Source organism: Adiantum capillus-veneris, chromosome 3, assembly GCF_014529385.1.
Source record: "Adiantum capillus-veneris isolate H3 chromosome 3, ASM1452938v2, whole genome shotgun sequence".
NCBI classification, from domain to species: Eukaryota; Viridiplantae; Streptophyta; class Polypodiopsida; order Polypodiales; family Pteridaceae; genus Adiantum; species Adiantum capillus-veneris.
This window is the reverse complement of record NC_140933.1, coordinates 85,038,490-85,053,019: the sequence shown is the minus strand read 5'-3', so window position 1 is coordinate 85,053,019 and position 14,530 is coordinate 85,038,490.

Here is a 14,530-nt window from a genome sequence, read left to right as displayed (position 1 = left end):
GGATCCCGAACAAGAAATTGAACTGAGACAGAAAGCTCTCCTCTACTAAGGGTAAAATCAAACTGTCATGTTTAAATGTGTGTGTGTGTGTGCACATGCGCACGCGTTGTCGGGGGATGTTTATGTTCACGAATTGAGCCGAGGGTTAGCATCAGGTTGCTCGCTATGGGAAACGGTGAGAGAAAGATGCACAACTCAAGAGAATATAGCACAAAAGAACACCTTGAATTAAATTGCTTAATGAACTAAAATCTGAATACAAAAATATAACTTGATCGCAATAGGCAACAAGTGCTCTTGAACTTGCCGAGACTATGAGCAAAAGTGCAAATGCAAAATCTATATGGCCTCAATGCCCTTCCCGTACTCTTCCCGACCACCTTCACGTGCAGTACTCACTTTGTCATCACTTCACCAAGGTAATCCCTTCTTCTTTTTTTTTTGAAAGATATCGCGTAGAAATTTTAACACTGTTGAATCTCGTAGAAGCTTTAACACTGCTGAATCTCGAAGAAGTTTTAACAATGCTGCTGAATCTTGTAGCTAGGATCTCGTAGAAGATCTTATGCTGCTCCTTGCACTGTTTGCTTGTCGGCGGCCTCCAAATAGTACGCCAACATTGTCTACTTCAACTCTTCATTAGCTTTGCAACATTGCATGTTGTCAACTCAATGAACGTCATCTCCTCCTCATTGTATTGTTGCTCTTGGCACTCTTTAGCTCGACGATCCTCTTGGTTGAGATTTCGCATAAGAACGGACTCTTAACATCTTTAAAATAATAAGTCTTCTTTTTTTTAAAAGGCTCAAAACTGCTTTTGGTGTTAGTGCAGGCACAATACCTACCACCTTCTCTCATCTCCTTGCTTGACTTCACGATCCCGCGTTGTCTTGTCTGACGGCTTTCCTCTTCAACGGTGGTTTTCTACTGTAGTTCATGCTCCTCACTAGCTTCGTTGAAGATCACCTCCTGCAAATTGCTCATGCGACCCTGCTTTCTTGGTGTCCTGCTGCTTGACCTCGCACAGCCCTTGATGATGCCCTCTGTCAACCTTTCCTGTTGATGTATCCCCTGCACACTTTCGGCCCTCGCGTGCTCTTCCGCAGTTGATGCTCCTGCTGCTTGACGGCCGTGCACGACGGATCTCTGATGCCCCAGTTGACGTCCACCCTCGGCTCTTGCTTAATCCCTCCTCCTTGTCGCTCTCGCCAAAAGCGGCCTCCCTTGGAACTGTTTGCAGCTTCAAATCCCTTGCTCATCAACGTTAACTACTGCTCGTTGGCTTCTCAGCATTTGTCTACAGCTTTTTCATGGGACGCAAAGAGGCCTGCTATTCTCCTCCTTGTTGCCCTCACCACAAAAGCCGCCCTGACAGTGACGCGCTCCTCAACCTTCAAGGCAGTAATCACCTCTGATCGTCCTTGCTCGCTGTCTCTTCGCGTGCTTTTAGCTGCCCTCGTCCTCGTCGGCTCCTGCCTATGGCTCCTCTCCTCGTCGCCTTCGCGAAAAGCGTCCCACCTTGGAACTGTTTGTAGATTCAAAGCCCTTGCCCATCAGCGTTAACTGCCGCTCGTTGACTTCTCAACATTGATCTGCAGCTTTCATGGGATGGAAAGAGGTCTGCTATTCTCCTCTTGAGAAAGATGCACATCTCAAGAGAATATAGCACAAAAGAACACCTTGAATTAAATTTCTTAATGAACTAAAATCTGAATACAAAAAAATAACTTGATCACAATAGGCAACAAGTGCTCTTGAACTCGTGGAGACTGAGCGGAAGTGCAAATGCCGATTCTGTATGGCCTCAATGCCCTTCCCTCACTCTTCTCGACCACCTTCACGTGCACTCACTTTGCTGTTGCTTGCTTCGGTCTTCTTTTCACTCAAACACACCTCTGAAAATTGCTAAAAACTACTTTTCCTTTGACATAGCTTTGTGAACTTCAACACCCCGTCTTTGCATTATGTTTGTAAACTACCCTGCAACTCAGTCGACTTCACATCCCTTGTAGACTGCCTTACCAGCTCCATGCTAGCCTTGTTCTCGTTCTCCTTGCTCGACGGCTTCTCAGAGCCTTAGCAACCACAAGGCATACAAACTTGAAGTAGGAATAGAAGTCTGGATCTACAACCTCAATATCATGATAAGTCACTTTCACTCCTAGTATGTGCTTATAGAAATATCGAGTAAAATACACATCAAGAAGTTGCCCGACAAACAGAGCCTTAGCTCAGGTACCCTTCTTCCTTCTTCACTGCACTGCGGCCATGCTTATCTCTGTCAGAAGCTCTATATTTTGCTACTCGACAGCCTGGTGCTCCTAGAGCTCTTCTACAGTTGATGCTCCTTTTCTTGCTCGTAGTGCTCCTTGATGAGACAACCCCAATAGTGCAGCTCTCCGATGCCCCATTTGACGTCCGCCCTCGTCTCTTGCTTAATCCCTCCTCCTCGTCGCTCTTGCCAAAAGCGACCTCCCTTGGAACTGTTTGTAGCTTCAAATCCTTGCTCATCAGCGTTAACTATTGCTCGTTGGCTTCTCAGCATCGGTCTGCAGCTTTTTTATGGGACGCAAAGAGGCCTTCTATTCTCCTCCTTGTCGCCCTCACCACAAAGGTTGTCGTGACAGTGACGCGCTCGTCAACCTTTATGACGACGATTTCCCATGCTTTTAAGTCACCCGACCCTTTATTATTATGGAGCTCATCGTTTTCTTATTCCCAAAATAACTTCTGTGTTCTATTAAACAGTAAGCAAGCATTCACATGCTCATCCACCTTCAAGTTGGCCATCGCCGTATTCAATGTATTCAATCGATAAAAAAATAAAGCCCATCAAGAACCTTTTGTGCTTTCACGAGTGCACCACCTTTGGCTTGTATAACAAACACTATGGTAGGTACCCTGCGTACTTCCATTATTTTTGTAGCCTCCTTGAGTTTGTCGATGACTAGTATGTAAAACACCACCATAGCCTTGATCTAGCTTAGCTCTTTAAGCACACATTATTCGGCACAAATATTGACCAAAGCTTCGCCAAGCACAACCTTATAGTTCATGAATGCTTCAACCGCTCTTGCATCAGCATGAGTGATACCGTCAGTCGATGTCAAATCCCATAGCATAATCTTCACTCCAAAAGCTTCTGACATTGACGACTTCAAACTTCAAGAAGTGATATAAAAAACCATTCCCATGCCACATGAGGGCCATTGCAAGCTTGCCATCGTGCTAAAATGCTATGCTCCCAACCATATTCCAAGCACTCATAAAAACACTAAATATGTGACTCATGCATGAAATTCTCCACTTAGACGTACGACATCATGACAACGTGTGTGTGTGTGTGTGTGTTGATGTTGTTGTTTTTAGACTTATACACAAAAGAACGTAACAATTCAAAAGACAGTTGGCTTTTTAGACTATAGACAATGATTAGCACAAAAACAACTCAGTCTTTGATTCATTTTTGTACATCATAGTGAGAATGAGGTATCATTCTAGTGTTTTGTACATAAGATAGTCAAGAACAACTTATTTTGAAGTGAAAGAGGCTAGGTTTGACGGTGATGGACAACTTAGCCAAAAACATCATAAGTAAAGATAAAGTACTCACTTGTATTCATATAACCAAGATAACAGACATATAACAGGTGTCAATGAACGTATCAATTGTTATCCATGTCCTACTTAAAACCTTTTAGATTTATACCTATCATCCATGTAGTGTTAAATATCAACAAGTATCCATTCTTAGAACATTATGCCACAGATGAAAGAAACATATGTGTATGTGTGTGTGTTTAAGTATGAAAAATCCCCTCGTAATTGAACCATACTTAGACAATTGTATTAAATAATGTATTAAATAACAATATTTTAAAACAAGATGTCATAAACCTCAATTATCATGTCATATACACCAATACAACATTCTATATCTAATGGATAATACAATCATTTAGATCAAAAATTTGATCTTTGATCACTACAGTATAATATCTTAGTGTCGTATCTTATGTGCCCATCCTTTGGGATGAGCTTCCACTACATTTACATGTAGAAGGATCCAGCTGGTACATTGGACAATCTTCCGTTACTGCTGCAGTTTTTGTTGTAATCCCAAGGAAAGAATCTCTTACCTGCCACCATCCAAGAACACAAGCACGTCAGTACTAGCATTACTTAGGAAAACAGGTGTCAATGACCCCTTCCCCTTGTTATCGGTGTCCAAAATTACAAAGAAACTAACATCCTAGCAGAGATTAAAAAAAAATTAAAAGAAAAAGGTAAAATTTTGTGCAGCATTTCCTCTGTAAAATGGACAATTTATCAAAAATCCATTCGATGCCATCTCTGTTGAGACCCTCACATGAGGTTTAAGGCTTCTAGCAACCAATCCAAAGTTAAATTATTAAAAAGTAGTAAATGCATTATTTTCATGTCAAAAACCATGAAGCTAAGCCTCAATTCAAACTGCTAAAGTTAACCATTACACATAGTAAGTGTAACCACTCAATATGTTTGTTTAAGTTGTTTACTGAGGCTCAGTTTTCCAAACCCCAATCATCCCAATTCACAAGAATTCCCTGCAAACATTTCATCAGTACCAATATGCAGTCAATATGTTTTTTCAAGTTGTTTACTGAGGCTCGGTTTTCCAAACCCCAATCATCCCAATTCATAAGAATGCCCTGCAAACATTTCATCAATATCAATATGCCATAAATATCATCATGACTTGGCTTTAATTATATACCGATATCAATAACAAATCCACAAACCAATACTTTACCATATATATTATCAAAAGAGACATGTATGTGGATCCAAACAAGCACCCAAAAGCTAGCCTTTTTCCACCTCAAGAAAATCTAGATTTTGGAATAGTTAAACATTACCAATCTGTTGTTGAGATCCCAACTTTCAATCTATGTAATTAAAATGAATTTAAAATGAATGTACACCTTGATATAGGTTTTAGAGCTCAGCCATAAAAGAGACCATCAAAAAGTTCAACCAAAAAATCTTCGTGAGTCATAACAATGCCTTCCTTCACTCCGGATCTGCTTCTTTCATATACTCAAGAATAGGACATGCGTATAGGATGGTGCTCTCGATAACCATCACTCATATAGAATCCACATGTTGAACGTACGACCGTCCTCATTATTTTAAGGTTAATAAACATTCAAAATTTTGGCAGCATTTCCTTTGTATATGCTCAATCATTTCAAAAAATCGAGTCAATGTCATCTCCCATGAGACCCTCACATGAGGTTGTATGAAAAACAGAACTAACACTCATTTCCACAGCCAAAGGTTGTTTTTTCTTTTTGTTTTATCCAGCCTTGATACATTCACGTCAATGAATTAGTATGGTTTACCACCCGATCTCTATATGAATTGCATGACATGAGAAAAAACCACATTTATCATTAAGTTCCAGCTGATTAGTTGTCCAAACACTCCTCTTGTACACTTTCTCCAAATCTTGAGCAGAAAAAGTAATGTTTAAAGAACTCTAACCACGTACTAACTGGGTACAGAAGGCCAAGGACTTCATGTCCCAACAACCTAGTAATAACAATATGCAACCTGATAGAAACGATCGGCAAGTTGAAAAGCGAACTCACATCAGTGAATAGAAAATCTAGAAACTTCAAATTATGCTAAGTAAAAAACCTGGAAATGGACACTACTACTTGCAGTTTTCAATTGTTTTTCATTCCGAAAACTTATTACTTATCAAAAACCCAAAATATACTGAGTAGGTGCAATTGCACCTACCTGTATGTCGATATTTTTCCTTTCCGAAATAGACAAGGTTTAGTTGAAAAATGTTGGATGTCGATTGCCCCCGTAGACGTACAATCCGTCCATCTTGTTGTGTGTTTGAGAGGCGATGAAAGCCAACATGGAGAAGGAATCAGCTGACACAAGCCATGCTACCATGTTGTGTGACAAATTACCGAAAACGTCATGGGCATGTGAGGAAAATTGCATAAGGTCCAATGCTTCGCAACCAGAGCGCCATAGTCTATCTATCATGAGCAGTAACCCGCAGCAGAGCAATAGCAGAAGAGGAGATTCACCGAGGTATCGTCAAAAGTGCCTGCACTTGAGTAACTTTGTAGGAGAGCTCCATACAAATGGTATGTGTGTGTGTGTGTGTGTGTGTGTGTGTGTGTGTGTGTGTGTGTGTGTGTGTGAGAGAGAGAGAGAGAGAGAGAGAGAGAGAGAGATAGATCCCAGGTGTGTGTGGTCGTGTTCTCCTCTGTTAGCTCGCGGGGAAGTACCAAGCAAGAAGGGTGTGTGGCAATGCAGAAATAGAGGGGTCATTTTTATGCACCAATACCTATAGTGGTTGACTTCATTACGAGCCTCCACATTATGTGAGTTGTCTCATTCAAGTCCACCGCCAGTTCAGAGCTCCAGCTAATCCAAAAGAGACCAGCTGTGAGGTGTGTTCCCTTAGGGTTCTAGATTTATCAAGCAAGGGAGAAGACTTGTGGAAAGAACAATTCCAAGAAGCAGTGTATGCAAGAGAAGCAGTGTATTGATTCCGTGAGAAGGGAAAAAGTCTCCAAGAAGGGAAAGGTCCATTCTCTAAAGATAGAGACAATCAGAGAATGCGAGATACTCTGGACATATTTGTACAAATCTTTCCTCGAGTGAGTGGGTGCTCAGAACTTTATTGACTTTGTGTGTGTACTGCACACCATTGAGAAGGGCGGGCAACACCAGGATGTATCACCAAGCCAAGGGATCCGACAAGGTCTTCCAGAATGCCGTCATGGCGTAGATATAGGAATCGACACTATCAGCTCGTATAGTGAGCCAAAGGTCGTGACTGGATAAGGGCCAAAATAGAGAATAGTATCTATATCTAATAAGCAAGGGTGTGTGTGGGTGTGGTATACATCTGGTAGAGATTTGGTACCATGAGCATTTACATGTGGTCTTGTCTAGCGACTCTGTGAAACTTTTCTAGAGAGTAGCAGCTCTAGGTTAGCACACCAAAGAGGGAAACTGTCAACCAAGGGTTAGCCAATGACTTGTCAGCTAGATAAGTGTGTGTGTGTGTGTGTGTGCACTTTCCATAGATAGGTCGAAAGGGAAGCGAGGATGATTTGTACAAGATTAACAAGGAAGGGAGGAGACATGTGTTAGCATAATCATTGAGTTGCACTACATGTCATCACTTGTCATTTTTCCATGAACTAGCATTTTTTTCTAAGAAGTTTTGGCAAGTGGGGATGAGAAATAAGAGAGGGCTAGATTTTCTCTCCCTTTATCCCTCATTATAACACTCTCAAGTGCCCCTTGTGGCAAAGCAAGTCCTCTCTCTCTCTCTCTCTCGCTCTCTCTCTCTCTCTCTCTCTCTCTCTCTCTCTCTCTCTACACACACACACACACACACACACACACACACACACACACATATATATATATAATATTTTTTTGTTTATTTACATGGGAGCTCAAGAGACAATTCTTATGTTTAATCTCCATGATATGGATGAAAATTCAAGCATTAGAGTTCTTCTTCTTTTTCTCTATTATTCTAGCTATGCTAAAAGCTAGCTCATGGAGTAAGAATATACAAAATACTACTTCTTTGCTTACTTTTTTCACCGTCATCTACCTCCATCCCCGTAGTTCATTCTCCTAGCTGGGGTGTTTAGGGCCTAGAAAGGAGGCTTACACCATTGAATCATGGATCTCATCATCTTCTTGGTTCACAAAAATCTCCACAAGAGCACAAACTTGTATTGTTATCAAAGGTCCCATTGAGAAAATCATAATACAAAGTCCTTTTGGAGGGGGGACCGACTCCAAGAAAATCCAATCCTCAACTAGTTCTTAATCCACTTCTTCATTGGAATAGAAAGTTCATATCAAGCCACTATAGTAGATGGTGTTCAAATATCTCAGAATTAGTGGGTGTTTGATGAGGTGTCTAAAGTAATCTACTCAGGTAGGATTAGACCCTTGGGTGTAGGCCCTAGTTTTAGAGGGCCAGAAGATGTTATATATTTTGATCCTATATCCAACCCACCCATAGTCCACAGGAATCTACTACAGGGTTGTTTCACTCTTGTACATAGTAGGACCTTCATGTATTGTATCAACTCTTGTACCCACTACGGTTTTCATGGGTATGCTATAAGTTGTTTTGTTTATGGTTTGAAATTTGTCTTCATTTAGTTTGAGTATGAGATGAATTTGAAATCTTAAACAAGATAGACCCTCATTTAGTAATAAATTCCACTATTTGATCTCAGGGTAATACTTGCACAAATAGCATTTACATAGTTACGCAAGAAAAGAAACTATTACTAAAGCTAGTCCAACTCTCCATCTTCAAGGGAGAAGGACCCAACCTCGAGCGTGATGCTGAAGCATGGCTGGATGCCATGGATGACTACTTTCTTGCAGTAGTAGGGATTATCAGGAGAATCAAGAAATTCTAGGTATGTTCCTCCTCAGTGGAGATGCTAAACTCTGGCGAAAACAACATTGTAGAGACAATCCCACCGGTAACCCATCTTGGGGGAAGATGAAGCAGGAAATTAAATAATGTTATCTCCCTCTTGCACATCACGCTATTAAGATGAATGAATTCTTTGGCTTACGCCAATTAGGGCTCTCACTGGAGGAGTACTACACCAAATTTGTGTCCTAACAATGATATGCTCCTCAAATGACAATGGAGCAGTAGATTGTGCATTTTTGTGAAGGTCTCAACAAACCCTTGAGTTCACGCCGTTGGGTGCATTTTTGACACCCCATTTTTTGTAAATTTCTACATATAGACATGACGCTTGATGTCAAAAGGGTGTGTGGACTTTGGTTTGTGGGTTTTTTATCTTGCTTTAGCAAGCACATGTACTTGCATGGCAAGTCACTAGCATAGCGCCAGTTGTTGAATTATTATGTGTCCATTAGTGAGTTTTTTGAAGTGAGACATCATGTATATATATAAAACTGATGTACAAACTTAGAAAAGGTCAGCCAAAGTCCAAAAAATTGTAGTTTTTATCTCGTTGTTCCTCCTTTATGGTTTTTGATGCAGTTTTTGTCCTCACCTTGCCTTCTCTACGTGTAGTCGTACCGGGACCACTCTATGTTTGCATCAATTTTGCATGTAGCGGTGTATAGATTCAATTTTGTTCATCTTCATCTTTCTTGCCATTCATTTTTCAATCTTTCTTCCACGCTTTAAAGTGCCCAATTCGAGTTGTTCTCTTCAAGTTACGACTAGTTCTCTATAGGGTTATGGCTATGGCGGCAGCCTAGTGGCAAATTATGTGTAGACAGATTGGGAGGGCATACATCTATGAATTAAGGAGTTGATGTTGAAGTTATGGGTTTGTGATGTTCAATTTTGAAAGGGGAGTCCCTTGTCTTCATATACATTGGTCGGCGTGTGCTGTAAATCGGTGCTTTGACAGGGTTTTGCTCATATATGCTTTGGTCCTTTGGGTGGGCGTGTGCTTGTAAATTCCCAAGGGGGCATAGGCCTTTTGGTTGGGGTTTACTAAAAGTGTTTTTGGTATACATTTTGGTGCTAAGGTTGAATTTTGAATGCTCTTGGGCTATATAGCTATAGAGGCGTCCCACTTTTTCTTTAGTCCAACAGTGTTTTGGTGCCCACCACTCAGGAATTGCTTCAAGCTACCTTCGATTTACAGGTTTTGGAAGACATGGTGCTTAGTTTTCTAGAGTTTACTGGTAAATAAACTAAAACTGCAAAAGGTTTCATTGAGCGAATGGAGTTTGCTTGCCTTCTTGCTGACAAGAAAGACCAAGTGTTGGTGTTGCAAATCTTCTACTTCTATTTGAATGGAGATGCTAGGGAATGGTTGGAAGGCTACAAAAAGGAGCAACAATCAGCCCAACCTCCTCAAGTTCTGACTTATGAAATGGTAAGACATGCTTTTCTTACACATTTTCAACATGTGGAAGACCCACAAAAGGTATGGCGGTCTATTCAAGGCTTGGTACAGGGTGAAGGCCAGACTATAGAACACTTTGTGAAGGCATTCGATGCATTATGGACAAAGTGGTGTACATCTTTGGGGGGTGAAATTCCTCCATCCATATTGAAGAATGATAGGTTCTTTGCAAGCTTGAGGAGTAGTTTATGCTTGAAGGTGGAGCTTAAGCAAGCAAGGACCTTTGAGGAGGTAGTTGAAATTGCAAAGAATAAAGAGTGGAAAGTAGAGCCTCTTCATCAACTTGGAATCAATGTTGAGTCAAAGGTTGATATGAATGTTGTAGAGCAACCAAGGGTCCTCATTAGGGAGCCAGGTTATGATCAACAAGCTTCTCATGATGTGAATGCTTTTCGCAAAGAGATGCAAGAGGTTGTAGGTCTTATGAAGAATCTTAGTGTGCATATGATGGGAGGTGGAAGAGGTCAAAGCTATGGATATGGTCGTGGCTATGGAAGAAATGAGGGGTTACAGGTGGTAGAGGAAGAGGCATGGCTGGAAGAGGGAATATATTTCAGTGTTATAATTGTGGTGAATGGGGTCATAAAAGCCCTCAATGTGATAAGACAAAGAGAATGAGTGGTGACATGTTTCCTCTTCCTTCACGAATTCCTTCTTGAGCTCAAGATTATGGTATTGAGATTACAGGGGAAGCAGGGCCAAGCCGTTTGACAACTGAAGAGAAGGGAAAAACAAAGGTGGTAAGCATAATTTGTTTGGAGAATAAAGAGTATTATTTGAGAGCTATGGTCATGCCTATAGGTAAGAGGGTTACAAGACATCATGACAGGAGTGATGTAAGTCCCAGCCATAAAAGAGGGAAACAAGTTGAAATAGGTACAGGTAAAGAGAAGAAGTAGAGAAAACCCAAGCAACATTACAATGCATGCAACTTTCCTTTGGGAGAAGGGCAACCAAATTATAGTCCAAGGGCTGATTTGGTGAGTAGAAAGGCTGATGTTACCTTTGGTCAACTCATGAAGGTGTGTCCTAAGTTAAAGAGGCAATGGAAGTATGTAGTCAACCCCATGAAGAAGGAGCCTGCAAGGGGTCTGTGGGAGTCATGTCCTTGAATGAGCTACCTGATATATGCCCTAGTATGGATGCATGGCATAAGAGGAAGTGCATTGGAGAGGCTTATATTGATGGAGGTGCACATGTATGCGTCATTACTCAAGCTTGTGTATCAAAGTTGTGACTCCCATGGTGAAGAATTTAGGTTTTTTCATAAAGCTTGCCAGCCAATCAAGAGTAAAGTGGTTTAGATTTATAAAGGACTTGGAGGTGTATGTATTTGATGTTGAAGTGCTTTGTCATGTAATGCCCGTGGGTATTGGTGCTTTCCCTCTCATCCTTGGAAGACCATGGTTACAGGCAACCAAAGCTGTATAGGATTGAAGACATGGTACCATCACTCTCTACAATAGAAGGGGTGATAAGAAGAGGTTTTACATGGCTAGCAAGCAATCTTTGGATGCTTATTTTGATGAGAAAAGTGATGAAGAAGAGTATTCAAGTGAAGAAGAAAACAATGGGGATGATGCCAATAAGGTGGAAGATAGCAGCGATAGTGATCTAGATGTCTCCTCCTTATTTCTTGAAAAAGAGCATGATGAGAAACAATGATTTCTTGGTCTTATGGATAATGAGCATATCTCTGGTCCTTATGAGAAAATTAAAGAGCTGATGCAACCCAAACTTCAACCTAATGTCAAACGAGAGCTGATACAAGGTATGTTGTCTCCCGACTTGGCTTGTCATGAGAAGGGTGAGTACCTACATATGATACAACAATTTCCCAAAAGACATAGTATAATACTATGTCCCCCACCCCCCTCCCTCCCTCCTTCTCTCTCTCTCTCTCTCTCTCTCTCTCTCTCTCTCTCTCTCTCTCTCTCTCTCTCTCTCTCTCTCTCTCTCTCTCTCTCTCTCTCTCTCTATCTCTGTGTGTGTGCGTCTGCTGGTTCACGTCCCGGCTAGCCGCGTCTCGTCAACTTCACGGCACATGATTTTGATGTTACATTCTCTTCACCGTCTGCAACTCTGTGCAAAACGCCCATCCAATCACTACCTTGCAAGGCCACTTGCATCATTGAGCATCGTTGAAGTTACCGCATGTTCAAGAGCAGTGAAAGATGGGCACGTTCAAGCACGTTCAAGAGGGCATGGATGTAAATGGGAGGAGCCGAGACCTCATCTTGAAGAGTTATGGATCAGGAACGAGACCTCACCTCAAGGAGGGGGGGGGGGGGGGAGAGAGAGAGAGAGAGAGAGAGAGAGAGAGAGAGCACTTGTCCGCAGGCATAGAGAGCGCAGTTTTGGATTGCCCACAGGTAGAGAGAGAGAGAGAGAGAGAGAGAGAGAGAGAGAGAGAGAGAGAGAGAGAGAGAGAGAGAGAGAGAGAGAGAGAGAGAGAGAGAGAGAGAGAGAGAAGAAGAAGAAGAAGATGATGAAGAAGAAGAGATTTTTAACATTGTAGGAAACTATCCCAAGAGAATCTTTCAATGAAATCTATGAAAGTGGTTGTTATTTTTTGCTCTTTGAAGGGGTTTCTCTCTCTCCTCCAAGAGTGCATTAATTTTCTTGAGAGGCTCGTTTTTGCAAGGGAGGTAGAGGTTTTAATCTCCTTTGTTTGGAGGGTGGTTTACATACTAGTGCTCTCAATCACCCTCACATTCATGCATCGGTTCATGCTCTCAATTGTTCTCTTTACTATTGAAGTAAGTAGTCTCCTTGACAATCAAACATATACATGCTATCGTCTAATCAGAAAATGTGTCCCCAATTCTTATCTCTATAATCACTTGGCACTCATTAGGCATCAAGCACTGGACATGGTCAAATGGTTGCAAATCCAATTGAATACTTAACAGTAGTATGTGTCCATGGGGTGCACATGAGCTTGCATAAATTAGTGTCCACAAGCTCTCTCTCTCTCTCTCTCTGTCTCTCTCTCTCTCACACACACACACACACACACACACACAAACTTACTCCTGGTGGACTTATGGCTAGACATCACCTATCTGAAAGGATGCACTTCACTTAATGCTATCCCTAGCATGGTTTACCAAAGTGGTTTGGTCCCTCACTTAAACTTGTACCTATTTTAGTTAGAATTTGTTGTGAAAATATTATCTCTATTGGATTGAGGTTTGCAGGAGGAAACAACTGACTATGATAGTATTTGGGATGCTTACTTCTTCCGGTGTTTTTTGGGATGCCTTTTAAATTGGACCGGCCTTTGCACATTAAGCTACTTTTTGTGGCCAACCTCTACATTCTTAGTTGGTACTCAGGTTGATACCTATCTTGGAAGTTAATAGGCTTGCATGTAGCATCCTTAGGCTTGGAACACTTGGTGGATCTTCTTCTCACTGTGCTTATCTCTCGGAGGATTCACCATGGAAAACTTACCGTACCACGTAAGTGCAGGGGAGGGGGGTTTTTTTACAAGTTACAGAAGTGTATAAGTTAGGGATAGGCCCCCAGTAATTTATCTCCGAAGCTTAAAAATAAGAGAAGGGGTATCATATTTATGTTGGGGGGGGGAGTGAAAAAAGGGAAACATGAGAGAAAGTTTTTGTGTTTCAAAATCGTGGCTTCCCAAAAGATTCTTCCCTTGAACTTGTGAGTCAATAGCTACAAAGATACATGCAAGAACTAACACTGCTTTGTACATAGTTTATTTTTTGAGTTTGTATAGATGCAAATTTACATGGAGAACCTAGCAAAACTTTATAACCATGGTTTTTGAGTAGTTTAGATGGGTCAAAATTGGACCCGGATTGGACGATAGAGTGCAGGCTGATCGCGTACATAGTGTTAAAGAATATGATGTTAAAGAATATGTCCATTGTGCTATGGGCAGCTGGACACTGACTATACTATGTTGTAAATATACTTTGGATAATAGTTAAAAGAAAAGAGAAGCAGAGAAGAGCAGCACGTTGAATGGCTGCTACAGGGTAACGATTGTGTGTGTGTGTGTGTCTCGATGTGTGTTGATGTGTGTGCGTAGTCTTCTTTCCTACCTTCTCCATCACCTCCGCACTCTACAAAGTGGTATCGGAGCTCAGTTTGAGGAGCTACAGTCAATACACAGGTTTCCGCAGCTCTGAAAAACAACAAAAAAGAGAGGTTTTTTGGTCATAACTCCCTCACCCGAACTCGGAATACAGTGATCCAGGAGTCTATCTTTATGTTTTTGGGCGTTCCGGACGCATTGGCATACTCAGATTTGCCGAAATCTGCAATTTTTTGCAGCAAATAGCCAGCTCACACAAGCATAGGAGATGTCCAGTTTTGCACTCGACAGTAGATTTACAGGTTACAGGTGAAGAATTCAGCATTTACACAGGTTTTGGAGAGCGACATAGAGCTTTTGCATCATGATATTGTGTTATCGAAGATTATGTTTGGTTTTTGTGGGTCCGTTATGGACAGCCGCCTATGTAAGAAAGGTTGTGGGAAGAAGTTGAGGCGGTTATATTGTCAGATTGAGTACTTTGTGGTTATGTATGGATATGCGG